Raw genomic sequence first — 27,528 nt, forward strand, 5'->3', positions numbered from 1 at the left:
ATGTTGATTCCCATAGGGAACCTAAAATATTTGTCCTGAATGAGTAAATTTATAATACCAATATAATGGTCCGTTATTGGTCATTATAAATTTTCCAGCTAACTCATTCTTGGTTGCCTGCGTTTCGCCCTCGTGTGCTAAGTTAGGCTCATCAGTTGGGACTTAGCACACCACCCAAGACGCAAGGCTAGTGCATACTGTGGAGGCCACTGCATAGGCTATTTGAAGCCACCAGCAGTGCCAATGCTCTATGAGAGCTATGTCTTATTTCCAAAAAATAGATGCCTGCCTGGCCATCAAATTATGTAGATGTTGATTCCCACAGGGAACCTAAAATATTTGTCCTGAATGAGTAAATTTATAATACCAATATAATAGTCCGTTATTGGTCATTATAAATTTTCCAGCTAACTCATTCTTGGTTGCCTGCGTTTCGCCCTCGTGTGCTAAGTTAGGCTCATCAGTAGGGACTTAGCACACCACCCAAGACGCAAGGCTAGTGCATACTGTGGAGGCCACTGCATAGGCTATTTGAAGCCACCAGCAGTGCCAATGCACTATGAGAGCTATGTCTCATTTCCAAAAAATAGATGCCTGCCTGGCCATCAAATTATGTAGATGTTGATTCCCATCGGGAACCTAAAATATTTGTCCTGAATGAGTAAACTTATAATACCAATATAATGGTCCGTTATTGGTCATTATAAATTTTCCAGCTAACTCATTCTTGGTTGCCTGTGTTTCGCCCTCGTGTGCTAAGTTAGGCTCATCAGTTGGGACTTAGCACACCACCCAAGACGCAAGGCTAGTGCATACTGTGGAGGCCACTGCATAGGCTATTTGAAGCCACCAGCAGTGCCAATGATATTTGTCCTGAATGAGTAAATTTATAATAGCAATATAATGGTCCGTTATTGGACATTATAAATTTTCCAGCTAACTCATTCTTGGTTGCCTGCGTTTCGTTTCGTGCACTATGAGACATAGCTCTCATAGTGCATTGGCACTGCTGGTGGCTTCAAATAGCCTATGCAGTGGCCTCCACAGTATGCACTAGCCTTGCGTCTTGGGTGGTGTGCTAAGTCCCAACTGATGAGCCTAACTTAGCACACGAGGGCGAAACGCAGGCAACCAAGAATGAGTTAGCTGGAAAATTTATAATGTCCAATAACGGACCATTATATTGGTATTATAAATTTACTCATTCAGGACAAATATTTTAGGTTCCCTATGGGAATCAACATCTACATCATTTGATGGCCAGGCAGGCATCTATTTTTTGGAAATGAGACATAGCTCTCATAGTGCACTGGCACTGCTGGTGGCTTCAAATAGACTATGCAGTGGCCTCCACAGTATGCACTAGCCTTGCGTCTTGGGTGGTGTGCTAAGTCCCAACTGATGAGCCTAACTTAGCACACGAGGGTGAAACGCAGGCAACCAAGAATGAGTTAGCTGGAAAATTTATAATGTCCAATAACGGACCATTATATTGGTATTATAAATTTACTCATTCAGGACAAATATTTTAGGTTCCCTATGGGAATCAACATCTACATCATATATCTGCGTATTCGTATGTATACTTTTGATAGTGTTTCTTTGGTGTTTATAGGCTTATTATTGCATTTTCTTTGTCAAATTATGATAAAAGGTATCGTATCAGCAATACAGGAATTACACGCAACGACGGACGTCACAACTGTTGGTGGCAGGCCTCTATATGTCAAGATGGCCATGGCAGAAGCGATTGGGGTAAATTTTCATTCATTGGGAAGGGTGTGAAGGAGTGGAACAGTTTACGAGGGGTAGTGTTTGATCCTTTTCCAAAATCTGTACAGATATTCAAGAAGAGAATAAACAGCAACAGAGAAAATAAATGAAGTGTTAGAGGGCATTTGACCAGTGCTGGTTATTGTAAATAAAAAAATGTGTGTGAATAAATTAATTCCATCCCCTGGTGTACGGAGTTTGGACAGCCAAAGTAGGGGACTGCCCGTAGGACTGAAGTACAGTGAGGGCCCTGGGACCGGTACGGTAGCTGTGAAGGCCGTTCAGGAACTCTGAAAAGTGGTGGCAAAAGGGGCTCTGGTTAAGACGCAGCAGGTCGTTATGCTACTTAGGTTCCAGAATGGGTAAGAAAAATTATAAAAAATAAGTAAATAAATGCAATGTAAATTTTAATCTTATACCAGTTGTATTGTATCATTTGAAGTAATTCCACAAACTGTATATCAGTTGACTATATTTGTAAGTAGTACAGAAGATATTATAAGTAGAATTTTGTAAACAATATAAATTTATTAAGGATGAGCTGTGTGTTTAATAGAAAAAATTGTTAGCGTAAATTGTATAATATTGTATTATAGGAAAATTTTCTTCTCTTGTTAATTTAATATTTAGTGCTTGACAATAATGTATTTTAGTGTACCATTTGCCACTGAGGTAGACACCTCATCTGCAAATAAAGAGATTTTGATTTGATTTGAAGAAATGGTACTTTGAGACGTGACAATCTCTAAACGTATTGCCCTGTAGACTCCACACGTGAACAGGCCTACCCATGCCTTTGGCCGCCTTTCGGAATGAGAGGATCGGCGTAATCTATCGCACACACCACAAACCTGCGGCGTCATTTACTCTGGATGTAGGGAGCGTCGGAGAATCAGCATCAAAATTCTTATAAGTATGGTGACGACAGACAATGCACTTTCTCACTTCTTGACGTGTTGCTTGACGTCCTTTCAGTATCCACACATTTTCTCTTAAAATTGACCACAGCATAAGAGCACCAACATGCTTTTCCTTTATGTGGTGATTGAGAATGAAATGCTTCACAATTTGGTGGCCATGAGGAATCATGACAGGAGGGGCAAATGAGCAGGCAACATCCCTTTCCGTCAACTGTGTCTTTACACGTATCAGACTGCCTCATCTTTGAAGGGAGAAAGGTTGTAGAGCCTGTGGTCATCTATTGAATGAAAAGTTTCTTCTTGTACAAGTCTCCAAACAGTACTCTCAGTGAATAGAATTACTTCTGCTGACAATGGTCCATGCCTCTTCTCATTCCAACAAAGGGCATTATTCTTGAACCGAAAAATCCAGGTCACCAAGCGAACAATTTGTTCATATTTGCTGAAGTAGCGATACAACCAGCTGTGGTCCTTGTGCGCAACGAGGAGTACAGTAGTTTTCATAAACCTTTTGCTGATCACGTCTTCCTCAACGTATGTTCAAGAAGACAGGGGCCAAGAAAAAGAAAAGGTAGGAAAGGGAAATGTAGAGTACAGGATAAGAAAAGACAGGTGGAACAGGGTTATGGGAGGGAGAAAAGGGAGGAGGAAATAGCTTCTGCAGCAGTGAGAAAAGACAGGACTGAGGAGGAGGGGAGGGGATCAAATGAGGTGGGTAGGGTTGAGGCTCTGCTGATGGGGGATTCCATTCTTAGAAATGTGGAGAAAGTGTGTGGAGGAAAGGAAACTACAGTAGATTGTTATCCAGGAATTAGGTTAGGAGAGATGTTGACGAAAGTAGAAGAGAAGGAGGAGGGAAAGGAGAATGTGGCAGTGTTTCACGTTGGTACCAACAACGTAAGGAAAGCAGGTATAAGTACCAACATAGCTGCGGATGTATGAGATCTGGTAAATGCAGAAAGGGTAAAGTTTACGGAAGTGGAGATTGTTATCAGTGGAATATTATGTAAGAGGGATACTGACTGGAAGGTGATTGGGGATTTAAATGAGACTATGGAATAGATATGTGAGAAACTGGGAGTAAGATTTCTAGATCCTAATGAGTGGGTAGGAGATAGGGGTCTACACTCAGATGGCCTTCACTTAAGCTGCAGTCGTACGTAAAAGTTAAGAAATTTGTTTAGAAAGGTTATAGACAGGTACATACAGGGAAATGGGATGGTCTAGGGGGTGAAGATAAGGATACAGGGATCTGGAAGTCAAGTAGGCAGATAGGATGTAAAAATGTTAATGCTGAATTGTAGTATTGTAGAGAAAGGAATAGAATTAAGTAATTTAATACATATAAACTTACCAGATATTGTAAAAGAAGTTGAATCATGGCTGAGAAATTATATAATGGATGCAGAAATTTTCCCACTGAACTGGAGTATGTATCATAGAAATAGAATAAAAATGGTAGGAGGGGGAGTATTCATTATGGTGAAAGAAGAATTTGTAAACTAAACATAATAAGCAACTCAATGTCTTTCGAGTGTACAGACCGGGAAAGTGTAGCACTGACAATGATTCAGAATTATTTGATAAGAAAATCAGATATATTGGAAAAGATATGGAAAGGAATGTAATGGTAACAGGTAATCTCAATTTACTAAATGTCAGTAAGGAAGGTAATGAAAATGACAGGAAGCATGACCAACAAATAGGAAATTAAGTTAATATGGAGAGGATAGCTGATTCAGAAAGTGATGGAACCAAATGGAGGGAAGAATATTCTGGACGTGGTGATGGTAAAAACAGATGAGCTCTATAGAGAAAATGAAGTAATAGATGGTATTAGTGATCACGAAACTGTTTTTCTCATAGTTAAAACTAAATGTGATAGAAAGGAAGGTGATAAAAGTAGGGCTATTAGGCAGTACCACATGGCTGATGAAACAGGCATGAGGGAGTTTTTAAAACGTAACTATGATCAGTTGAAAATAGTAAATAAATATGTAAATATACTCCGGGATGGGTTTAAAGTAATTGTTGAGGAATGTGAAAACAGGTATGTACCTTTAAAGGTGGTAACAAATGTTAAATACCTACTATATTATAACAGAGAAGTAAAGGAACTAAGAAGGAGGTGCATGTTGGAAAGAAATAGTTAGAAATGGCTGTGGAAGTAAGGAGAAATTGAAGGAACTTACTAGGAAATTGAATTTAACAAAGAAGTCAGGGAAGGATAACATGATGGCAAGCATAGGCGTAATTGGCTGTCATACAAATTTTAGTGAAAAATGGAAGGATATGTGTAGGTATTTTAAGGCAGAAACAGGTTCCAAGGACATTCCAGGAGTCATTAATAGAGAAGGGGAGTGTATATGCACGAATGTTCAAAGGGCAGAACCATTCAGTTAGCAGTATGTACAGACTGTTGGTTACAAGGATGAGGTCCAGACAGATGAGGTGACTAAAACTAAAGAAGTATTAAAATGTACCTATAATTACAATGACATTTACAGTGTGATACAACAGTTGAAAACTAGAAAAGCAGCTGGAATTGATAAGGATTTTTGGGATATACTAAAGTCAATGCATTGGGATTTAGTACAATATCTTAGGTAATTTTGTAGTTATTATTTACATGAAGGAGCTGTACCAAATGAATGGAGAGTTGCTATAGTAGCCCCTGAATAAAGGAAAGAGTGATAGACAGCCCCTAAATAACCTCATAACCATGTGCAGAGATCTGTACCCTTTATTAACAATCATATTTCTGTGATTACCCCAATGAAGATCTTTCCTTATATTAACACCTTGGTACTTACAATGATCCCCAAAAGGATTATTTACCCCATCAACGCAGTAATTAGATGTTCTTAAAAGTTGTCCAATATATCTACGCTTGATTGTATTAGACTGTTTATGATAACATCAGTTTTTCATATCAGGGTGACCTCTTATTATAAACTACGTTGCTGATTTTTAAGAATAATCATGATGATAAACGTTAAAAATCACATATGATGGTTGAAAAACGAAGTTCACTGGTGATAAAACATCATCTAGATCGGCGTAAATTAGCCTTTATGGGATTCCTTGCGTTGTATTTCAATTATCATTTGTGCAGTAGTGTGTTGACATTGTTCTCCTAACGGAGAATTACTGATCTAGTATGTGAAATTTAAAACGGTTGTATCCCGTTAACTGCAGTTAAGAATTGCATAATTCTTGTGTATTATTCTCTCTTTCCAGTAATTAACAGCCATTTTCATCATGTTAGTGTGTTGTAGGAATAAAAATAGTACAATTAAGTAGTGTTGTAGTGCAGTAGTAGCCTATATTAACCCATTCGCCTCACATTTAAATACCATAGGAGTTCACTAAGAAATCACATTTAAATACCGCTCTACGGCCGTCGTCATCACACTATTATTTAGAAAATCACACTAAACCAACCAGTAAATATTCCTTTCTGAAAATTTGCATGCATGATAACGAAGTAATAAACTTACCAATGCCGCTATTTTAGTACGTCTGCTGGGTGTGGTACACCTCAAAACATTCTTCTAAGTGAAGAGCTACGCCACACTTTTTGCACTGCCAGCAACTTTCGCTTCTCTTACCCCGGCTGTAGCACACACCCCACACCTTCTTGTGACTCTTGATTTCTTCTGTGTAGGGGGAATACGCATGGGAAAGTGGGCCCATGATTTAGCTTGTAATCTAGTTGGGGTGGTGCTTGCTGAAGGTCGACCTCGAACCGAGTACTCCGGCAACTGAACAGTCTCTAGTAGCTGCTGCGCAATGCTAGTTCGGAAGTCCGTGTAGCTCGTCTTTCTGTTAGCAGCGATCTTGTGATACACAGTGAAGGAATTGAAAATACACATATCTAGGAGATAAAAGAATATTTTCCTATATCCTTTCACTGTGCGTCGCATGACGAACAGAGCTGTAACCTGATCCTGAAGGTCAACACCACCCATCCCCTTCTGGTATTCAAGGCCACACTTGGGCTTTATCACTTCTTACCTCGGGGTTTGTCCTCTCTTTCGTCTGAGTTTGCCTGTCCCTGTCATGTCAGCTGATTTGTGTTTAGTGGTGAGAAAGCAAACATCCTTGTTATCTTTCCACTTCACACACAACATACTGTTGGCAGCCCACGTCTCATACTCTCCACGTTTTAGTTTCTTCTTACTGATATCGCGAGGCATGTCTTTTCGGTTCTGTCTAACAGTACCAATTACATTCATCTGCTTGTCGTGTAGCCTTTTGAATAAATCTGGGGAAGAATACCAATTATCTAAAAACAATGTATGTCCTCGGCCTAACAAGGGTTCACACATGTTGAGCACGACGTTTGTACTTGCTGGCAGACTTGGATCCGTTACATCATCACCTACATAAATTTTGAAAGACAGACAGTAGCCAGAACCTGATTCACAAATTTTGTAAATTTTTATTCCAAACCTAGAACGTTTAGACCTATTACACTGGACATATGAAAGGAGTACTCTGAAATTCATTAGACTTTCATCTAGAGCAATGTCTTGTGATGGTAAATATAATTCTGAAAATTTGGAGCAGAAATGTTGTATTATAGGCCTAATCTTTCTTAGTTTGTCACTACTATCGACTTGTTCATCGTCAACAAAATGTAAAAATCGTGAAATTAGAATAAATCTTTCCCTGCTCATGGTTTCACGAAAAATAGGAGTGTTTATACACCTGTTTTTACTCCAGTATAACTGTATTCTTGACTTTCGCACTTGTGACATTAGTATAACTAACGCAAAATATGCCCTAATTTCGTCGGGTGTAGTCTCAAACCATTTGTCATCGTCTTTCAACTTTTTTCTGTCAGGATTGCTCAACTGTTTTGCTGCATATGAATTTGTCTCGATAGATATTTTGTCAAACAAAGGGTTCATGTATTCACAAAAAACTGAGAGTTCAGATAGTGGCTGTGTATCAAACTTTTTCAATAAATTTTCATTAACCCCACTGTATTCACTAAACTTATGTACAACAGGTTTATTGTCACTTTTTGTCCAGTTCCAGTCAGTCAAGTTAGTCAGTGCCGAGGTACGAGCTCGTTTTGAAAGACTCGGCACACCGTCGTTATTTGCTTCACTTTCCGTGTCATCAGAACTATTATATGCATCGCTAGTACTCGAACTAAGGACTTCAGGGTCAATTTCGTCGTCACAAACATCACTGCCTTCAATATCACTCTCTAAAACACTATCTATTAGCTTTCGTATTCCTTCTTCATCAACACCAGCATATCTGCTTGACGCCATGATGGCAACTGACATGAGCGAAATTATGTGTAGAAAGATTCTCTTATCTCTTGTTCCAGAAGTGTGCGAGAACCTGGTGAAAGGGAAAAAACTGAAGCCACATGTGTAAACTTCAGCTCAGAATGCATACAAGTGGCGTCTGTGGGTTATTGACTGAACTATACGGATTGATATACAGCTGTGCATCGCCGCGAGCAGAGCTCGTCATTTGATTCATATGCCACGAGTAACTATGACGAGCTAGGGTCATCAAATGATGCCATTGGGTTAAATAACTTACTGTCGTGTGTTCTTTGCAAACTAACCTAGACAATATTTTTTTCCCTTTCATTTTTATTTTGCACAGAATAAGTAATCTTATTTTTCCTTTTCTTTTCAAATAGTAAAAAATGGCTAAGCAGTGCGAGTGTAGGAACTGTGGGTGTGGCCAGGCATTAAGGAGTAGGAGGGAGGAGTTAGAGAGCTTGAGGGAGATAATTAGGATACTCTCAGAGGACAGGAAGGAAAGTAGGTCTCCAAACAATGTACAGGACACAGTAGGTATAATAGAGGGATTGGAAGGAAATGGGGGAATTGTCGGACAAGTGGTCTAATGTTCTAAGGGGAAGGAGATCGCAGGCTAAGGACTCCATTCAGGATCAAAATTCAGGACAGGTGTCAGTGAGAAATCTGTACAATTCACTGCAGATAGAGCAAAAGAGGGAAGATGAGGAACAGGGAACTGCTGCCGAGAAGTTTGGAGGTAGGAGAAAGGGAAGAGGTCGGAAAGGGAAATGTGGAGTAGTGGATAGGAAAAGACATGTGGAACAAGGTCATGGGATGGAGAAAAGGGAGGAAGAAGTAGCTTCTGCACCTGTCAGAAAAGATAGGACTGACCAGGTGGGGAGGGGATCAAATGAGGTGGGTAGAGTTGAGGCTCTGGTCATGGGAAATTCTATCGTTAGACATGTTGGGAAAGGGTGTGGAGGAAAGGGTACCAGGGTAGAGTGTTATCCAGGAATTAGGTTAAGGCAGATGTTGAGGAAAGTAGAAGAGGAGGAGAAAGGAGAAGGTGGTAGGGTTTCACGGTGGTACTAACAACGTAAGACAAGCAGGTATAAGTACGAACATAGTTGGGCATGTGTGGGATCTGGTAAATGCAGCACGGATGAAGTTTAAGGAAGCAGAGATTGTTATCAGTGGAATACTGTATAGGAGTGATACTGACTGGAAGGTGATTGGGGATTTAAATGTGACTATGGAGTGGGTATGTGGGAAACTGGGAATGAAATTTCTATATCCTAATGGGTGGGTAGGAGATAGGGATCTGCGCTCAGATGGCCTTCACTTAAACCGCAGTGGTACATATAAGTTATGAAATTTGCTTAGAAGGGTTATAGGCAGGTACATTCAGGGAAAAAGGGTGCGCTAGGCAGCAGTGTTAAGGGAACAGGGAACTGGAAATCAAGTAGGGATGACATAAAACTGTTAGTGCTCAACTGTAGAAGTATTGCAAAGAAAGGAATAGAATTAAGTAATTTAATAGATATACACTTACCAGATATTGTGATAGGAGTTGAATCATGGCTGAGAAATGATATAATGGATGCAGAAATTTTCCCACAGAACTGGAGTGTGTATCGTAGAGATAGGATAGGAAAGGTAGGAGGGGGAGTATTCATTCTGGTGAAAGAACAATTTGTAAGCTACGAAAAAGTTAAAGATGACAAGCATGAAATTCTAGTGGTAAGGCTCATATCTAAAGATAATAGGCAACTAGATGTCTTTGGAGTGTACAGACCAGGAAAGGGTAGCGCAGATGCTGATTCAGAATTATTTGATAAGATAATCAGCTATGTGGGAAACGATAAGGAAAGGAACGTGATCGTAGCGAGTGATCTCAATTTACCAAATGTCAATTGGGAAGGTAATGCGAACGACAGGAAGCATGACCGACAAATGGCAAATAAGTTAATATGGGAAGGGCACCTGATTCAGAAAGTGATGGAACCAACTAGAGGGAAGAATATTCTGGACGTGGTGCTGGTAAAACTAGATGAGCTCTATAGAGAAACCGAAGTAATAGATGGTATTAGTGATCACGAAGCCGTTTTTGTGGTAATTAAAAATAAATGTGAAAGAAGGGAAATGATTAAAATTAGGACTGTTAGGTAGTATCATATGGCTGATAAAACAGGCATGAGGGAGTTTTTAATAAATATGATCAGTGGAAAACGGTAAACAAAAATGTAAACAGACTCTGGGATGGGTTTAAAGCAATTGTTGAGGAATGTGAAAATAGGTTTGTACCTTTAAATGTGGTAAGGAATGGTAAAGATCCACTATATTATAACAGAGAAGTAAAGAGACTAAGAAGGAGGTGCAGGTTTGAAAGAAATAGGGTTAGGAATGGCTGTGGAAGTATGGAAAAATTGAAGGAACTTACTAGGAAATTGAATCTAGCAAAGAAGTCACCTCAGAATAACATGATGGCAAGCATAATTGGTGGCCACACTAATTTTAGTGAAAAATGGAAGAGTATGTATAGGTACTATAAGGCAGAAACACGTTTCAAGAAGGACATTCCAGGAATAATTAATGAACAAGGGGAGTGTGTATGCAAGGATCTTCAAAAGGCAGAAGTATTCAGCCAGCAGTATGTAAAGATTGTTGGCTAAAAGGATAATGTCCAGATAGAGGACGTGACTAATACTAAAGAAGTATTAAAATTTACCTATGACAGCAATGACTTTTACAGTAAGATACAAAAGTTGAAAACTAGAAATGCAGCTGGAATTGATAAGGTTTCACGGGATATACTAAAGACAATGGGTTAGGATATAGTACCATATCTGAAGTACTTGTTTGATTTTTGTTCGCATGAAGGAACTTTACCAAATGAATGGAGAGTTGCTATAGTAGCCCCTGTATGTTAAGGAAAGAGTGATAGGCATAAAGCTGAAAATTACAGGCCAGTCAGTTTGACATGCATTGTATGTAAGCTTTGGGAAGGCATTCTTTCTGATTATATAAGACATGGTTAAAAAAATTAATAAATGGTTTGACAGAAGGCAGTTTGGATTTAGGAAAAGTTATTCCACTGAAGACCAACTTGTAGGATTCCAGCAAGGTTTAGCAGATATCCTTAATTCAGGAGGTCAATCGGACTGTATTGCGATTGACTTATCTAAGGCATTTGATAGGGTAGATCATGGGAGACTACTGGCAAAAATGAGTGCAATTGGACTTGACAAAAGAGTGACTGAATGGGTGGCTCTGTTTCTAAAAAATAGAACTCAGAGAATTAGAGTAGGTGAAGCATTATCTGTCCCTGTAAAAATTAAGAGGGGAGTTCCTCAAGGCAGTATTATTGGACCTTTATTATTTTCTTATATATATATATATCAATGATATGTGTAAAGAAGTGGAATCAGAGATAAAGCTTTTCGCAGATGATGTTATTCTGTACAGAGTAATAAATAAGTTACAAGATTGTGATCAACTGCAAAATGACCTGAATAATGTTGTGAGATCAAATCAAATCAAATCAAAATCTCTTTATTTGCAAATGAGGTGTCTACCTCGGTGGCAAATGGTACACTAAAATACATTATTGTCAAGCACTAAATTTTAAATTAACAGGAGACGAAGAAAATTTTCCTAGAATACAATATTGTACAATTTATGCTAATAATTTTTTCTATTAAACACACACATCATCCTTAATAAATTTATATTGTTTACAAAATTCTACTTATAATATCTTACAAACATAGTCAACTCATATACAGTACGGTATGTGAAATTACTTCTAATAATACTATACAACTGGTATAAGATTAAAATTAACACTGAATTTATTTACATATTTATATTTTACCCATTTTGGAACCTAAGTAGCATAACGACCTGCTGCGTCTTAACCAGAGCCCCTTTTGCCACCACTTTTCAGAGTTCCTGAAGGGCCTTCACAGCTACCGTAGCGGTCCCAGGGCCCTCGAAGTCCCCACTGTACTTCACCCCTACAGGCAGTCCCCTACTTGGGCTGTCCAAACTCCTTAGACCAAGGGATTTAATCACACACATTTATTATTTACAATATCCTGCACTGGTCGAATGCCCTCTAACATTTAATTTATTATCTCTGTTGTTGTTTATTCTCTTCTTGAATATCTGTACAGATTTTGGAAAAGGATCAAACACTACCCCTGGTAAACTGTTCCACTCCTTCACGCCCTTCCCAATGAAAGAAAATTTACCCCAATCGCTTCTGCTAAAATTCCTTCTAATTTTGTACTTGTGGTCAGTTCTACCAATATAATTATTTTCCAATCGAAGCCTCTCACGGATATCTCCCCATGCTTCTTCTCCTGTATAGGCTCTATATAATCCTATAAGTCTAGTTTTCTCCCTTCTCTTACTTAAAGTTTCCCACCTAAGTTCCTTTAACATTTCTGATACACTACTTTTTCTCCTGAAATCCCCTGTTACAAACCTTCCTGCTTTCCTCTGCACACCATCTAGTTCTTTTATTAGGTAGTAGGCAATGGTATGATGATAAACAGGGATAAAAGTCAGGTTGAGAGTTTCACAAATAGGAAAAGTCCTCTCAGTTTTTATTACTGCGTTGATGGGGTGAAAGTTCCCTTTGGGATATCATTGTAAATGCCTAGGTATAAATATACAGAAAGATTTTATTGGGGTAATCACATAAATATGATTGTAAATAAAGGGTACAGATCTCTGCACATGGTTATGAGAGTATTTAGGGGTTGTAGTAAGGATGTAGAGGAGAGAGCATATTTGTCTCTTGGTGAGACCTCAACTTGAGTATGGTTCCAGTGTATGGGACCCTCACCAGGATTACTTGATTCGGGAACTGGAAAAAATCCAAAGAAAAGCAACTCGATTTGTTCTGCGCGATTTCCGACAAAAGAGTAGCGTTACAAAAATGTTGCAAAGTTTGGGCTGGGAAGACTTGGGAGATAGGAGACGAGCTGCTCGACTAAGTGGTATGTAATAATAATGTCCAATAGGGGACCATTATATTGATATTATTAAGTGGTATGTTCCGAGCTGTCAGTGGAGAGATGGCGTGGGAGGACATCAGTAGACGAATAAGTTTGGATGGTGTCTTTAAAAGTAGGAAAGATCACAATATGAAGATAAAGTTGGAATTCAAGAGGACAAACTGGGGCAAATATTCGTTTATAGGAAGGGGAGTTAGGGATTGGAATAACTTACCAAGGGAGATGTTCAATAAATTTCCAATTTCTTTACAATCATTTAAGAAAAGGATAGGAAAACAACAGATAAGGGAATGTGCCACCTGAGCGACTGCCCTGAATGCAGATCAGTAGTAATTGATTGAATTATCACATCACTCACCTGCAAAATTTTATATTTTCACGATTCAGATTTGTTTCAGCCAAAATACTTTTTTCACTACGCACTTTTAAATTCCATACCCTAAGTGGTGTAATAGGATGGGTGGTACCAAACTACCAAATACGGTGGTACATTGGATAAATTATTTGTGTTTCGGGTTCTGTTAGACATCTTTTGAAAATCGTACACTACAAACCGGAACCCTATTCTACAAGTGAGTTATACGTCAGATATAATTATGAAAGTGATATTAGATATTACTTTTAATTTAATAAGCATTCCAAATTTCAGAACCAACCAGCAAAGTAGTGTAATATAAGAAAGCACGTTAGATCTGGTTTGCCATTCCCATTGTGTGCCAGATAGAAATAACCACCACAAGGTTCAGGAATAAATTTGCGATGAATTTGGTATATGGCATGATGTATGGTTCTCCAAATGTTTTATATACTGTAGATGACCAAAAGATGGGTTACCCGAGATGTTATTACCGAATGGTTCAAGCAAGATTTTATACCGGCTGTAAAATGATTTTCATAAGACCACAATTTACCTCCTAAAGCTTTGCTACTTCTGGGTAACGCTCCTGGACACCCTAAAGAAGAGGATCTACATTCCGAAGAGAGGCAAATTCAAGTCCTCTATAAGCTCAGGTCAATGGTGTTTACACTGGAAACAAGAGGCGTAACGCCGCTCGCAGCGGCTTTAACGCCCTCAGACCTCCTTTCTTTTAGTTCCTAACTAGAGAGGTTGGCAGCCCTGTCAACCAACGCGACTAAGTGGCCAGAAGCGTTGCCTACGAGATACACACTTTATTACCTTCCGATCTTGTACAGTGTAACACGTTACTCCTATTCCAGCTTACTAAGTTATTTGTGTCTCTGCTCAGTACCGAATGTAATACTTCCATGAACCTACTTATACCCGATATAATATTGCTTCTTTAAGTGCATCTATCTACGTGTGATCATGCTAAAATCGGGCATTAGTGATGTAATCGTGTGCTTTTGTGATATAAGTGTAATATATTGATGGTCTCGTGACTGGGAAAGAATTTATTGAATCCCAAATAAATATCCGCAAGACAAGACAAGACGAGATACACACGTAGGCAACGCCAGAAGTCCAAAAAATTAAAAAAAAAAAATGAAAGCACAGTCACTCCGTGGGAAGCCGTGTTGGACACTAATATTAGTGAGCATGGACGGTAGTATTGACTACAGTGTCCTGGAAAACGTAGAAGAAACAAGTAGGAACTTCGGGAGCGGCGATGCAGTGCTTATCATCGGTGGGCGAACGACGTAGCTCACGACGACGCCAAGAATGTAAGTTCACAACTTAAGGGGCCTGGGAAGTGTGCATCCCCCATAAATGTATACCTTTGTTCAATATTAAATTTCTCTGGAATTTATGAATGTATTAGGTTAAAAATTTAACTTGTTATTTATCATAAACTGGCAAATAAGCACACGATGTATCAATGATCTAGTTAATTTTTTTCTTAGCTATTAAGTTACAAGTATTAGTCGGATTTAAAAATACACAGAAATAAGTCTCAAATTCATGTTCCTTTTTCTCAGAAAGTATAGTACACTTTCTTAATTTTAGTTTCTTTACTTCATTGTGACAGTATTATTTAGCTATGGAAGTAGAATTGTTGATCTAATTGTAACAGATGTTGTTTTAAAGTTTGTATATTTGTCCATGGTCTTTTTTGACTAAAAATAGGCCTCAAATTTAATAAGAAAAAATCATATTTTCCAAACTACTTAACTTACATTCTCAGTTCTACTTCAGTACATAAAGTAGCATGTATGCAGTATGTGAGTTAAGTATCAGTGTGTTATCTTTAACAGGTTCTGAGAAAAAGGAACATTTGATGATAAAAATATTATACTGAGAGAAAAGCATTTATAGAAAACTCTTTCATTTCACAACTTACATCAGTACATTTCTGGAGAATAATCATCATCATCTGCTTCTAGTGCCTCCTGGGTCTTGATTCTCTTCCTTTTTCCACTCTATTTTTTTAGATGCCAGACTGGAAGCTTTTTGGGCATTTGACACACGTTCCTTGCCAACTTTTCACAAAGCAGTTGTGGTATTGAAACCAGATTTTATGCCCATCCCTTCCAGAAGTTTTAGCCTACGAACGGCTCCTTCATTAAAAGTCACCACAGCATCACAGACACCTATTACCTCCATGTCATACTCTACCAAGACAGTTTTTGGTAGTGTTTTCCAAATGCAGTAATTAAAACTTTCATTCAAGTTCTGTGTGGCTCCATTTAACCATCTTTTCAACAGTTTGTCAAGTCCCTACATAGGCCCTACTGGTCTGATAGCTTCTATTACTGTATAGGTAGTGAATGTTTGTGTTGGCATGTTGTACCTTTATTTTACATTTTCATTGTTTCCATCAGTTGAACACTCATCCTTCAAGTAAGACAGTTCCTTACTGGAAACACTTTCCCTGCTTTCATGCTCTTCAACATGCTGTATTTTTAGGTTAGAAGATGTGCACAGATTATTGTCATTACTACTACTATTTAAATGCTAATTACCACAGAATTTACGCTTTTTAAACAGTCTACTGCTTCTCAGCATTGTTAAATAACTTCTGAAGTACACTTGGAATGAAAACACCACTAGCAAAGTAAGTTACAAAATTAAGACCTAATAACTGTTGCTGTGTATAAACAAGTATTCTCGGTGAACAAAACTGAGACAAAAGAAAAATAAATGCGGACACAGGACACATTGCCAACATAACTAAGTGCGTAAAGAAAAATTCTCAAGGAGTTTCAACGCCACACTTTCAGAGAAAAACGAAGACTGTAAGGAGGGGCGTGGCACTACAGAACTGAATGACGCATGGTCTCTTTAAATATTTTTTTACTGCATAAATGATGCAGCAATATACTTGATATATATACATATATATCATTTTATTCAGGAAACTCCCAGGAATTTTTTGCAATTTTTTTACATTTTCACACTTCCCAGGCCCCTTAAACATACACTAGGGAAGCTGACCCACACTAACGTCTTTGTAGTGAACGTGCCCCACAGGCATGATTTGAGTAGAGACTCGTGTGCGAACATTGAAGTGGACAAGGTCAATACAGATATTATTAAAATTTGTAAACATTTTTGGAATACTCAGATTATACAGTTCAACAATAATAAAGGTGTTTTAATTTGTTCCACCTATTCAGTACTTATATTTTCACTTATAGTGGTTACATAAATAGGTTCGTAGTTACATGGGACATGTTTCTCCCTCAATTAAGGGCATCCTCAGCCTAAACACAATCATCAAAAATACAACTAAATCAAAAGTGGAAATTAAAAGTCTAGTCAGTTATTAAAATTTGGAACAAAAAAATGTGAAAAGTGATACAATATATAAAGATGCCAATGGAAAACTGTCTTATGATTAAACTATAATCTTGTCGGAGACTAAAACTTCTAATAAAATTCTAATTAAAAACAGTTCATATAAAATATTAGTGGAAAACCAAAGTGGTGATAACATAAAGCCAACGACATGAGGGCGTGAACACAAGCATAAACTTGATTGTCATGAATACAATCTTTCCAAGGCCACTGATGAAATACGTCAGCAAGAGTGTTAAGGCTGAGGATGCCCTTAATTGAGGGCGAAACATCTCCCATGTAACTAAGAACCTATTTATGTAACCACTATAAGTGAAAATATAAGTATTGAATAGGTGGAACAAATTAAAACACCTTTATTATTGTTGAACTGTAAAAAATTTTCAATGCGGACCGAAAATGAGGTTTATAACATGTAATACTCAGGTTATTGAATGCAGCAGTTTTGAGAGATACTGTTAAACAAAACATGGCCTCCATCTAAACAATTCAGGTAAACGAAAGATAGCAAATATTGTTCTAGATTTTATTAATCTTAAGATATGTACTGTAAAACAGGCTACTCCCTTGAGTTATAATACTGACCAGGAAAACTAGTAGAAAGAGCCAGCTGTACTTCAAGCTGGCTCAGTCAACTAGAAAATGAATCTCAGGATAGTAAGGAATTTCAAGTTACCCAGTTGCAACAGTCAAGTTTTAGGGAGGAAGGGGGTCTGAGATTGCTCTTGGTAAACTGTCAAAGTGTAGTAAATAAATAATTAAAATTCGATACATTGATGGAATCTTATGAGACTGATGTGTTGATAGGAGTGGAATCGTGGTTGAGAGAAGGGGTGGGTAATAGAGAAGTCTTTCCAGAAGGGTACACAGGCTATCGTAGAGACCAAGGAGATAAAGAGGGAGGGAGGTGTTTATTCTGGTGAAGGAAACTTACTGTTCACATGAATGGTTTACCGATGAAAGGCATGAAATATTAGGGATAAAATTAGTTTGTGATAATAGGAAGGAGGTGGGAATTATAGGAACATACAGGCCTGGAAGAGAGGAAAGAGACATGGAAATATTTGAGAAAATAATAAATTATACTCATAAAAACAATAATAATGATACGGCAATAATTTATTTATTTATTTATTCAGCATCAGCAACAGCATAACGCCGAATTATAACGATCTGAGCTATGTACAATAGATATGAATCTAAAATGAAAGATATATAAATACTTACAAAGGACACGAATATACACAATAAAAACTGTTCAATCATATATAATACATATTTACATAAACAACGTTATTAACAAAGAAAAATACATTTACAGTAAATACAGGAGCAGAACGGGAAAGAACAAGAAGGAAAATTAAGTTATATGACAAATATCATGACAGAAGGAAGGAAACGTTACGAAGAGATCTAGGTTGTTGTTGATAGATAATGTATTAAACATTGCTGGAATACGTACCGAAAGGGACCTTTGGGTGAGAGAAAGCCGGGAGTAAGGAGTATGGAATAGGGTCTTCATTCTGGTATTACGGGATGGGACGTGGAGGGGAAATAAGGAAGCTAAATCTGGAGACCTAAACAGACCATTAACTGCTTTGTATAGCAGCTTTAGGTCGGCTACTTTCCTCCGAGCAGAAAGAGTCTTGAGGTTCAGTTTCCCAAGCACTTGGATAGTGCCTAGATTGCGACATGCAGGGACCCTGGCTCTGACGATAGCACAGAAAAAAGATTGTACACGGTCAAGGTGGCTGAGGTTTGAAGAAGCAGAAATGGACCAGACTGGAGAGGCGTATTCAACAATAGGTAAGATACAGGAGACGTAGAATGCTCTGAGGGCATTTACATCTGTGATGTCAGAAAACCTGTACAGTAAACCAAGGAGTGACATAGCACGTGAGGTAACCCTGTTTATGTGCGAGACAAACAACAATTTACTGTCAAAATTCACTCCTAAGTCTTTTTGATTGTCAACAAGAGCAATCGGTTGGTTCAGTAGGTGATATTCTTGTAGAACGGGGGATTTACGAAGTGTGAACGAAATGGTGGAACACTTAGAGGGATGAGGTTTAAGACGCCATGTAGTACACCAACCTGATAGTGAATCAAGTGCATTTTGCAATTGGATTGTATCTGTAGGAGAATCGATCTGCTTGAAGATTTTACAATCATCAGCAAAGAGCAGTATTTCACATGAATGGTGGGAAACAGTATCGATAAGGTCATCAATAAACAGGGCAAAAAGAAGTGGACCAAGGACACTACCCTGCGGGACACCAGAGAGGGTGGTGGTGAGAGAAGAACTGCATCCATCAAGAACAACGCGCTGTAGTCTTTCGCTCAGAAAGCTATTAATTAGAGCTAGGAGTCTCCCATGCACGTTAAACCGTTCAGAAAGTTTGTGCACAAGAAGGGTGTGATCCACGGTATCAAAGGCCTTCGCGATGTCGATATAGCATACATCAAGTTGAGAGCCCGCGTGGATGGCAGACGTGGCATGATGGAGGAGGATAGCCAAGTTAGTTACGCAGGAGCTTCCAGGAAGGAAACCATGCTGCTGAGAGAATATATAGGGATTTGTAAACGCAAGCAAATGCTGATGGATGATCCTTTCACAAATGATTGATAAAGCAGGTAATATGGAGACCGGGCGATAATTTGCAATATCCGATCTCTGTCCACCTTTAAGAACTGGTGTGATATACGCAAGTTTCCAGGAGCTCGGAAAGTAGCCGACTGAGAAGCACCGATTGAATATCACACTAATAGGGTATGAAAGACTTACTGCTGTATTCCTAAGGAAGATAGGACTGAGACCATCAGGACCAGTGGGATTATTTTCTGACAAAGACGAAAGTAGGGAGTACACTTCAGATTCAGTGGTAGAAATATTACTGAGGCTATGGGAAGTAACAGGTTTGATTTTAGGAAACTCAGCATACTGCACAGGTTTAACAAAATTAGAGGTAAAATATTCATTAAATAATTCAGATCTATCTGCTCCACTGGCTACAGACTGGTCCCAGGTTACTACTTCCGCTATTCGTTTATTGTCTCTTCTGTTATTTATAAGTGACCAGAACCTTTTACTGTTGTGTTTTACTTCAATGCAGGCTCCGTTAATATAGTCAGAATAATCCCGCCTTAATAAGTACTTGTGGTGTTTGCGAAGGTCCGAGAATATTTTATAATTACTCTCGGAAGGCGCATTCTTCCATTGTCTCCAGGCTACCGATTTTTGTAGTTCAGCACTTTTAGTATCACTCTTCTTCCATGGAGGGAATTTTCTGGACATCGAACGAGTAGGAATGAGGTCCCGAATCACAGCAAGCGTCCAATCATAAAATAAGTCCACCGCATCTTGAACTTCACCCATATGCAACAAATGCCATGGTAACAGGGACAGGGTACGATTCACAGTCTGCCAGTCAACTTTACGCCACACAGGCACAGAGCTCCTAAGGACAGGTAGATGACATCTCGGAGCACGGGGAGGGGTGAGAGTGAAAGTTGCTTCAAAGGACTTGTGGCTGGAGTTAAAAATATTTCGTCCCACAGAAACAGATGAGGGCTCGTTATAGGAAAGCAGGTAGTCAAGAAGACTATTTCCGCAGGTGTTTTCCAAGACATGCTGTTTGAAGTTCAGTCCGGTAATATAGTGGTCCATATACCATTTGTCAAGGCTATTAGAAGGCCGACCTAATGAAGGGGAAATCCAGGAGACAGACAGATTAAAGTCTCCTAGTATGACAATGTTATCTTTGGAATGAACGGCTTTAAGCACAGAGGAAAGAAAAGCTTCAGAATAGCTGAGATAAGAACGAGGTGGTCTATAGAAACATGCAAAAAGATATTTTATGTTATGAAATGTAACTTCAACCCAAACAGCTTCACAGTCATTCATCAGGTCGGACTGTAGGGTCGCATGCCATTTAGATTTGACAGCGATTAAAACACCCCCTCCTCGGGATCCTGTTCTACGATCGGCCCTGAATAAGGAAAACTCTTTTGAGAGTGGGATTTCAGAGTCGAACACAAAATCCGTCAGCCAAGTTTCACTTAAGGCGATAACGTCTAAAGCAGCTAATTCTTGAACATGTAGTTCACAGTCTGTAATCTTATTTTTTATGGACCTGATATTTTGACAGTACACGGAGAACTCATTATTAATTGTCAGCCCAGGGTTAATTTGCACATCACCAGACAGGAGTAACAGTGTTAGTAAGAAACTTAACGGGGAACGGCGCGCATGACAGCGTAATTTCAACGAATCGTGGGTCAATGTTGGGACCTTAAGAAAACAAGACAGGTTAGCCGTCGGTAAGGAAGGAAAATAAAACTTACGATCCGAAGTTAACCAGACTCCTGCCTGTGAGAGGGCGAAGGAAGTTTCCATGTTCCATTGTGTACCTGCAGGCCCCGAAGGCGGATCACTCGCAGCAGTTGAGGACGCCAGCCCCGAAGTGTGCGTAAGCTTGTCACAACCCGACCACGTGGCGCACAAACACAATCTCATTGTTTTCACCATTATATTGTCACACATCGCACACTCACTACACTCCACATCATCACTAAATTCCTCGGAAGAAATTCCAACACAATTCGAGACAGCAAATCCTTGATTAACCACACATATTACTAAAGTAGCATAGAGGATACCCACACTGAGATATTCACACGCCGCCATCTAAATTTGCCTGAAGTTGAATTGAATGGAGCGGCAAGTGAAGCCCATGAACAGAAACTGGCAAATAAGTTAATTTGGGAGGGAGGATTTACACAAGTAGTACAAGAACCGACTCGTCTCAATAACTTACTAGATGTATTCTTGGTTAAACCATGGGAAATTGTTGATTAAACTGAGGTAATTGAAGGAATAGGAGACCATAAGGCTATAATAATGGATGTAGGACTCGTACCAAAAAGGCTTAATAAGAGGGTTACACAAGACAAGAAATTGTACAGAAAAACTAAAGTTGATGAATTTGGGACTTACCTCAAATCACAATTCAGTTGTTGGATAAGTGAAGGAAGTAACGTGGATACACGTTGGGCTAAATTTAAAGGAATCATTTGGGAAGGAGAGAAGAGATTCGTACCTGTTATGAAGGGTAAAATGACCTCAGACCCTGTTTATTATACAAGGGAAATAAGAAAATTAAAAAGAAAGTGTAGAGTAGTAAACAAGAAAATCAAAGAGGGTAGGGAGAGTAGATAAACTAGAAAACAGCTAATGAGGGAACTGAATAGAGTGAAAAAGGAAGCAAAAGAGAATTATATGAATGGCATACTTCAAGAGGGTAATGACCACAAAGGGAAATGGAAAAAGCTGTATTCATATATCAGGAATCAAAAAGGGAAAGGAATCCAAATTCCTACAATGGTGGGAGAAGAGGGTGAACACTATTTAACAGATACTGAGAAAGCAAACCTACTTAGTAGGGAATTCAGAGATTCAGTAGTTGATTGTCAGGAGTTGGAAACCGAAACAGAAGATAGAGAGGGAGAGACACAGAGGGAAACAAGAAGCTTCTCATTCACAAATGAAGATATTTTCAGAGAAATCCAACTGCTTCAGCAAGGGAAAGCAGCAGGAAGTGATCAAATTACTGGGGAGGTATTAAAGACAATGAGGTGGTACATAGTGCCTTATTTAAAATTTCTCTTTGACTATGTCATAAATAATAGTGTAATACCAAAGGAATGGGAGGAATCTATAATAATACCAATTTATAAAGCAGAGGGTGATAAAAGGAAACCAGAGAACTACAGACCAATCAGCCTGACCAATATAGTTTGTAAAATACTGGAGAGTTTAATATCAAAGTACATCAGAGGGATATGTGATGATAAGAATTGGTTCATGAGGAGCCAGTATGGATTTAGAAAGAAATTTTCTTGTGAGGCACAACTGGTGGGGTTTCAGCAGGACATATCAGATCAATTGGATTCAGGAGGTCAGTTAGATTGCATAGCCATAGATCTTTCCAAAGCCTTTGATAGAGTGGAACATGGAATATTATTAAAGAAATTGGGGGGAATAAGATCGGATGTAAGGGTTGCACGTTGGATAAAAACATTTCTAAATTCAAGGGTTCAGAAAGTCAAAGTAGGAAATAATGTATCTCAGGAGGAGAAAGTTTGGAAGGGAATTGCACAGGGTAGTATAATCGGTCCATTACTTTTCTTAATATACGCAAATGATTTAAGGAATAATATAACATCAAAAATGAGACTGTATGCAGATGACATAATTGTTTATAGGGGAATAAAACAACATTGAGGATTACAAGATATTAGAATCATTCCGTATTGACGGTTTTCACTTTACAATGGTGAAAAATGAAAGTATCCTCCAAATCAATACATCATATATTCCGTCATTAGACGGAGTAAACAAGATCAGACATGTTTCGGCTCGTTTGAGCCATCTTCAGTGAAAAAAATTAGGGGGGTTGGAATAATTTACATAATATGAGTTGAAAAAATGCTAAAAAACATAATGAAAGCGCAAATGAAAAAACAAACAAAAGAGAGCCTATACGGAAACAAAATTAGCACAAATATACAATATTTACATCAATATGCAGAGCAAAAAACAACTTATTGTGACAAAATTCAGTGAAACAGGTGTTAATTTGAAATAATAATAGGTACTAAAAACTGCGTTAACCTAAGAAACAAGGGAATGAGAAAACAAATGATGTAGATGGAAATGAATGATAGTAGCACATGGTGAGGTTGTGGACCTCATAGTTTACAAACTATTGGTTTATAAAAATCACAAAACAGTTTGAAATCGCTGTCAAAATCATCTTAGTGGAAATCCATCACATCAAACTGGTCAGGAGGAGAGCGGGAGCAAACATTTTGAGAGAAACCAAGCCTGAATTAACCTGCAGGCGAAAAGCCTGTGATAAGGAGCTTTAGAAGTCAGTGAGTAAACTAACATCCTCTTGAAACATTCATTCCTTATATTTGCCAAACAAACCCACCTCCATCTCTCCAACTCAACACCCCTCCCTTCCTCAAACCAGCCCTGCACCTCCCCTTCCCCCTCCGCTCCTTCCATCCTAGCAAACACAGCCGAACCAACAATAGCCTCGATCACGCGAACGAGACCGTTACTTTGAGAAAGCCAGGCCACTAGAGAGGACACCACCTACTGCACACCGTAAGTTTAAGCATTCTTCACAACCATTCCACACTTTTTACTTATCAACCCATGTTTCTCATACAACCTCATTTTTTTCCATTACAGATTAGAACTTCATTGACGGTTTCCACTAGATTACTACAATTTACTATGCATCTGTCTTCCACCTAACACAGCTTCTCATATTTTTATATGCGGCTCTTCCGACCCCTCTATAATAAGGCAAAACACCAGCCAACATTATGAAACAATAATGAAGAAAGGGACCGCTAGATTGAGAAGATATTGAGAATGCTGCTATTTCTAAAGCCTTAAATTTCATGGTGTTTTTTTCTCCTTCTCACAGGCTTTTCGCCTGCAGGTTAATTCAGGCTTGGTTTCTCTCAAAATGTTTGCTCCCGCTCTCCTCCTGACCAGTTTGATGTGATGGATTTCCACTAAGATGATTTTGACAGCGATTTCAAACTGTTTTGTGATTTTTATAAACCAATAGTTTGTAAACTATGAGGTCCACAACCTCACCATGTGCTACTATCATTCATTTCCATCTACATCATTTGTTTTCTCATTCCCTTGTTCCTTAGGTTAACGCAGTTTTTAGTACCTATTATTATTTCAAATTAACACCTGTTTCACTGAATTTTGTCACAATAAGTTGTTTTTTGCTCTGCATATTGATGTAAATATTGTATATTTGTGCTAATTTTGTTTCCGTATAGGCTCTCTTTTGTTTGTTTTTTCATTTGCACTTTCATTATGTTTTTTAGCATTTTTTCAACTCATATTATGTAAATTATTCCAACCCCCCTAATTTTTTTCACTGAAGATGGCTCAAACGAGCCGAAACATGTCTGATCTTGTTTACTCCGTCTAATGACGGAATATATGATGTATTGATATGGAGGATACTTTCATTTTTCGCCATTGTAAACATTGAGAATTGTTCAGAATAACAAAGAGACCTTGAAATTATTCAACAATGGGTTGAAGAAAATAATATGAAGGTTAATGGAGGCAAATCAACTGTTACAACTTTTACAAACTGGAGCTTTAAAACTGAATTTGAATATACTTTGGATGAGGTAGTTATCCCAAAAGATGGCAAGTGCAAATACTTAGGTGTGAGATTTGAAAGTAATTTGCACTGGAAGGGTCATGTTGATGACATAGTTGGGAAAGCATACAGATCATTACATGTCATAATGAGGCTACTTAAAGGATGCAACAAAGAATTAAAAGAAAAAAGTTACTTGAGTATGGTTCTTCCATTATTGGAATATGCAAACAGTGTTTGGGATCCTCATCAAGAATACCTAATAAAAGAAATAGATAGTGTGCAGAGGAAAGCAGCAAGATTTGTAACAGGGGATTTCAGGAGAAAGAGTAGTGTATCAGAAATGTTAAAGGAACTTGGGTGGGAAACTTTAAGTAAGAGAAGGGAGAAAACTAGGCTTACAGGATTATATAGAGCCTATACAAGAGAAGAAGCATGGGGAGATATCCGTGAGAGGCTTCAGTTGGAAAATAATTATATCGGCAGGACTGACCACAAATATAAAATTAGAAGGAATTTTAGCAGAAGCGATTGGGGTAAACTTTCATTCATTGGGAAGGGTGTGAAGGAGTGGAACAGTTTACGAGGGGTAGTGTTTGATCCTTTTCCAAAATCTGTACAGATATTCAAGAAGAGAACAAACAGCAACAGAGAAAATAAATGATCGACCAGTGCAGGTTATTGTGAATAAAATAAAAATGTGTGTGAATAAATTAATTCCATCCTCTGGTCTAAGGAGTTTGGACAGCCAAAGTAGGTGATTGCCTGTAGGGGTGAAGTACAGTGGGGACTTCGAGGGCCCTGGGACCGCTACGGTAGCTGTGAAGGCCCTTCAGGAACTCTGAAAAGTGGTGGCAAAAGGGGCTCTGGTTAAGATGCAGCAGGTCGTTATGCTACTTAGGTTCCAGAATGGGTAAGAAAAATAATAATAATAAATAAGTAAATAAATGCAATGTAAATTTTAATCTAATACCAGTTGTATAGTATCATTTGAAGTAATTCCACATACTGTATATCAGTTGACTATATTTGTAAGTAGTACAGGAGATATTATAGGTAGAATTTTGTAAACAATATAAATTTATTAAGGATGAGCTGTGTGTTTAATAGAAAAAAAAATAGTTAGCGTAAATTGTATAATATTGTATTATAGGAAAATTTTCTTCTCTTGTTAATTTAATATTTAGTGCTTGACAATAATGTATTTTAGTGTACCATTTGCAACCGAGGTAGACACCTCATTAGCAAATAAAGAGATTTTGATTTTATTTGATTTGAATTTAGATTCAGATGAGTTGAATTATGTCTGTCTGTTAGGTCATCAGCCCAGAGGCTGGTTGGATCCTCAAATAGCACCATCAAGGGTTATGCGGTTATAAGGAAACCCCAAAAACCAATGGTAGCACCAAAATGAGGTGTACTAGGCAAGATGAGGAGTGAGGTAGTTTGCTATTGCTTTCCCCACTCGGTCCGAAAGTACTATTGCAGCACGCCTGACCCTATGAGCAACACCTTTCATAACACTTAGATGCACTCATCATGCCCTGAATGTCAGTACTCAGCACTACCCATACCCCAGCAGCTTCCATACTGTCACAGCCATGGCTGTTGACTGGGACTTTGGTGGAAGCTACACTTTACTCTGGCCTGTGCCAAGGATTAATGCAAAAGTACTGTATCCATCAAGAAATGACAGCAGGCAGGAGTTGAATGATACCATTTGTATGTTCATAGATGAGGAACACCGCAATGTTTATGAACCAGTGAAAAGCGCTGTGAACTGTTTCCAGTTTGCGTTTGATGTGGATGGCTTGTACATGTGTCATATTCATATTGTTCCATTTTTTGTGGTGTGTATCGGACATATTGTGACATGTTGCGCAGTTTTATTTCGTAGAGTGTGCCGTTACTCTTCGATTTTCTTCAGATAATTGTTATATATTTTATGTGTGTCCACAGCCTTAAACGTACTGCTGATAAAGTTGGACTCTCAGGCATTTACCAGTCTTCTAGATCTTCAGAAAGAACATAACATCGATACAACATCAGGTAACCTTTATTGTTCAGAACACGCAACCTTTACAATTGCTAGCACCTTGTTGGACCAAGCTATTCAATACACGTTTAGAAACGGGTAGAATCCCGGAGAGCTGGAGGACGTCCTACATAAAAAAACTTATATAAGGGAAAAGGGGAGCCTGATGATGAAAACTCGTATAGAGGGATAGCATTAGAAAACAACATCATGAAAGTATATACAAAAGTCATTAATAAAAAACTAAACGAATTAATAGATGGTCATCTTCCAGAGGAACATTTCTAGTTCAGGAAAGGCACAGGAACTCTACAAGCTGTCGCTAATTTACTAGATGAGGTGCAATAAGCACTTATTTAGGCATCAAAAAGGAAAATTTTATGCTGTATTCGTTGACTTCAGTAACGCCTTTGACTTGTTCAACAGATCAAAGTTAATGGAAAAATTAGACGGTATGATTGGAGCAGACTGAAGAGTGTAATAAATAATTTTCTAGCCTAAAATAGTGTGAGAATAGATGATGGGGTATCACTCTC

General features: G+C 38.4%; 2 protein-coding genes across 5 annotated transcripts in view; one reads left to right on the plus strand and one right to left on the minus strand.

Annotated features, from left to right (window-relative positions):
- The window catches only part of LOC136859225 (zinc finger protein 28), a 115,450-nt gene extending 101,393 nt beyond the window's left edge, over positions 1-14,057 (minus strand). For 3 of the 4 annotated variants that reach the window (XM_068225279.1, XM_067138686.2, XM_067138683.2), the window contains exon 1: positions 13,349-13,470. The gene's annotated coding sequence lies outside the window, so the exon portion shown is untranslated. Of the gene's footprint in view, positions 1-13,348; positions 13,471-13,901 lie in introns of those variants that run through there. The other variant, XM_067138684.2, reaches the window with a different exon arrangement.
- Positions 14,058-14,261: 204 nt separating this feature from the next.
- Positions 14,262-27,528, plus strand: part of LOC136859209 (zinc finger protein 84) — an 83,372-nt gene continuing 70,105 nt past the window's right edge. Inside the window, exon 1 of the mRNA XM_067138682.2 lies at positions 14,262-14,673. The gene's annotated coding sequence lies outside the window, so the exon portion shown is untranslated. The remainder of the gene's footprint in view (positions 14,674-27,528) is intronic.

Source organism: Anabrus simplex, chromosome 1 (genome assembly GCF_040414725.1).
Source record: "Anabrus simplex isolate iqAnaSimp1 chromosome 1, ASM4041472v1, whole genome shotgun sequence".
Taxonomy (NCBI): Eukaryota; Metazoa; Arthropoda; class Insecta; order Orthoptera; family Tettigoniidae; genus Anabrus; species Anabrus simplex.